Consider the following 3915-nt stretch of genomic DNA (forward strand, 5'->3'; position numbering starts at 1 on the left):
AAAAAAAGAGTTGCTGAAAGAGTCTGTTAATTCTGGCCAGTTGTCCCAGGGTCCTTTGGCTGCCGTACGCTGGGCCGATTTTTTTCTTTTCCTCTCCTAGAAAGCTGTGGCTTTTCCTCTCCTAGAAAGGGTGGCCGTGCCTGGGGTGGCTGTGCCTGGGCTCACGGAGACCTTGCTGCTGCCTGATTCAAGGACCACCGGCAGGTCCATGCAAGGGCTTGGACATTTAACCCCAGCACTTGGCACCAAAAAAAGAGTTTTTTCAGCCCATTCAGGGTCAGCAGCCTTCAAGGGCCGTGTCCATCAAGTGCTGGTTTTAACGCCAGCTCCTTTGTGCCTGTGGCTCACCGACCCCCTGGCCCTGCTCTGCCTCTGGCCCCAGCCGCGACTGCCGTGATCCCGCACCTGGGGCAAGAGCAATAAAGCAATTTTACCTGGAGGGGCTGAGGGGACTTCCAAAGGTCCAGCCGTAGCCTGCACGGCAGCAGCACTGCTTTCACAGGCGCAGCCCTGAGTGGGAACATCTCGTGCTTGCCTTCAGGACCAGGACTTGCTGCCCAGCAGCCGCACAAACTATGGCACAGCCCCACGGGTGCTGCTGCCTGCAGGGCATGGCCACGGCGCCCAGCAGAAGGGGCCATCCGGGGACAAGGCTCCAAGTTGTCCTAGAGTCCCCCTGGGGCTTCAGGGCTGCAGGAGGGGTGCTGAGAATTAGGTTCCCAGTGTTCCTCTGTGGGAATCAATACCTGGCAAGACCTGCTTGTTGCAGGAAAAAACAAACATACAGAAAAAAAATCCACACTATATTTTAAATATTTAAAGTTACCCCCAAAAATCTCTTTTATTGTTTTGCTATCCAAACTTCTCTGTTCTTAAATGCGTCCATTTTATGGAACGTCCTACCATTGCTATTCGCATTACTATGCGTCCTACCATTTTACCCAAGACTGCAAATTTCACTCATTCGAATTGCTAAAAGTTATTTTATTTAAAAAGTTACTAAGCACAAATAACCAACATAGCTCACGTATTGCAAATTAAGCATTTGTACCAAATCAAACCGACAAAGCGAGATCATGAAAAGGCAGTAACCCTCCCCCAGCTGCCTTTTCCAGTCCTTTTCCCCTTCCAGTAGCTGGCTAGCTCGGCCTCCGAGCCCAGCACCAGCGTGCCACTGGCAGAAATCCCTGGTGGAAATGCCGCTGGAATGAGCAGGGTTGCTCCGAGCAGCCGCCTCCTCACAACGGCAGGCAGAGCTATGCACCCAGCGCTCCCGGAGCATCGCTCTTGAAGGCATTATTTCTCCTTTTATTGGCGTTTTCCTGTTATTTTATTAATTCTGGCTATTACTTTATTTTAAATCGGGAGTTTTCTGCCTCCTGCTTCCTTTAGGTGGAGCGAGCTGCCCGGCTCAGGGCTTGTTTGCTTTTCCAGCCCTTAAAGGACTATGTGAAATATGTTTGGGATTTGTTGCCGGTAGTTAGGGGCTACCCGGCCAATTTTAGCCTCACTGAGTGAGTGCACACACTCAAGCTATACATGTGCTTTCCAAATGTGTTCATAAATCAAACCAGGGGCCTAAGTATCAAAAGCAGAAAGGCCCTTCCTTCGTTGTTTAATGTTAGGGAAATTCAACTGCAAGTGGAAAGGACCATCCTTTTGTGAGAAAAGTAGAGTAGCGTTAGGTTTAAGTAGGGGATGTTCACATCTAATGTAAAAGGAAAAACAAAAAGACGAAGAAAAAAAAACTATCTTCCAAAAACTCTGAAAAAAATGCCATATTTTATCTTACTAAAACCTATTTCCAGAAGTCAAAAGGATTAAAACTACTTTATCCTCTGACTAATGCTCCTTCAAAAAGAACTGCTGGGCTGCTAAGCGTTACCAACTGGGCAGTCAGAGCGAGAGGGAGAACCCAGAGAAAACAAAGTTTTGCTTGGCTCTGCTGCTCCCCTGGGGCTGGTGGCTGAGTGCTGAAAGATTGCTTAAGGCAAATGGCGATGGACGGGCTGAAATGAAACACAGGGTTTACTTCGCAGGTAATTTTCACATAAAAAGAGACCAATAATTCATAATACAGAAAAAGGCTGAGGAACTGGGGAGAAGGAGAGGGAGAGAGAAAGAGAGAGGAAGCACATGCCATGCCAAAAGGGCAATACGTGTGTGCTCACAAAGCCACCGGCCGGCTTCCGCTAACTGCCTGGAAGTGAAAAATAAGCTGGCGTGAAGCTTCAGTGGAAATAGGATTTGTCCCAGAAAGGCACCTAAAAATAGACCTGAATTCTGCATGAAGACACTGTGGAGCTGGTTGTGTGGAATGCTTTAGCAGTGCTTGGGCAGGCATTTCTGCAGCAGGAAACAATGCCTGTTAAAAAGCCAGAGCACTATTTATGTGTTTGTTTTTAAAACTCCTTCGCTGACAGGAGAAGTGCCTTCAGCAGGCAGCTCGCTGCCCCGAGGAGGCCGCACGATGCCACACGCAGCCTTGGGCCCTGCCTCGCCTCATGAGCCACAGCACAGGGGGCACGCACTCATCCCTTGTGGCAGGGCCTGTGAGGTGACAAGTGGCTTCGTTACACACGTGGACGAAGTCAGTGCACTGCCTGTAGCAGCTCTGAGCCCCTGCCGGCGGGAGGGAAGGTGCCTCAGGCACCCTGGGGTGAGCCTGGAACAGGGCTGAGCTGCGGCCCTGCCCGCCGCAGGCACCCAGACTCTAGGGGATCGCTGGGGATTTGAGCCTGAGGCGCCACATGGGCTCCTCCTTGAACAAAACACACAGCCCAAAACTCTGCCATGCATGGCTCATGCACTAGATCAACTTTTTTTTTTTTTTCCCTGCGCTGTCACTTGACCAAGGGACCGAGCCTTTCTCTAACTTCTCACGAGTCTGTAAAGACCACAAGTGCCACGAAGCCGTTTACTTTTCCCCTGAAGAAAGGGAGGATCAGCAGATCTTCCCTAATGCAACTGCTTGTGATTCTGTCCTGTGGCTGCCATACCAGCAGTGCTCCAGCTCTGGGCTGGTGCCGCCAGCCACCATGGGGCTGCAAACGGAGCCCTTGGAGCCGGCACTGGGGTGCGGAGCTGCAGCCCCAAGCCGTTCACCTCCACAGCTTATCTGAGCTGCCTCGAGCTTTGACCAGTGCAGGAGCCTCCCTTCCAGAACTGCTGACACCAACAAGCACCCCATGGCTGCGGGAAGGAGCTGCTGGGAACTGGGAACAGCTCCACACCACCGAGCTGCTCCCCAGCCCAGCACGAAGCCCCCACGACCACCGTCCCCACACACACCTCCTGGTCCAGCCCCAGCCCGCACTGCCGAAGGGGTTCGGTGTGCTGCCTGCAGCCCTGGGCTTGACGAGGAGCAGCAACCACCTGAAGCTGTGCCACCGTCCCTTCCCCTAAAACCCTGTTCTGCCTGGGGTGGGCGGCCTCTAGGGGGAAGACAGAGCCGCCTGCTGTGTAGCTAACAGCCTGTTGCAGCCCCTCCCGCGCTCGCTCCATCCCCCTGCCTGGGGTTTCGTGAGGCACAGAAGCCATGGCCCAAAGCAGAAGGTCCCTGGGGTCACTCCCTGTGCAGAATGCGCTGCAGAGATGTAACCAATTCTCTGTCTTTTCTGGTTACAGCTTCTTCCAAATATACTGCTGCTTCACCCAGTTTTCCCTTCTGGTCAGCACCTCCCCAGGCAGGGGTGTGCTCCCGTCCCTCCTGCCGGCTGCAGCCACTGCTTGGTGCAGCAAAGCAGCACCCAGAGGGGCCTGTCCTGCAGCAACCCTTGTTTAAAAATAAATGAATAGATAGATTAATATAAAGTCTGAATCATTTCTGGAGGTTAGGGCTCCGCTCCTCACAGCAGGAATTGTTGTGACATTTTTATGTTGGTTTGAAGTCTTCCAGCTTGCTGACTGATGAGC

The sequence above is a fragment of the Anser cygnoides genome, chromosome 2 (genome assembly GCF_040182565.1).
Source record: "Anser cygnoides isolate HZ-2024a breed goose chromosome 2, Taihu_goose_T2T_genome, whole genome shotgun sequence".
NCBI lineage: Eukaryota > Metazoa > Chordata > Aves > Anseriformes > Anatidae > Anser > Anser cygnoides.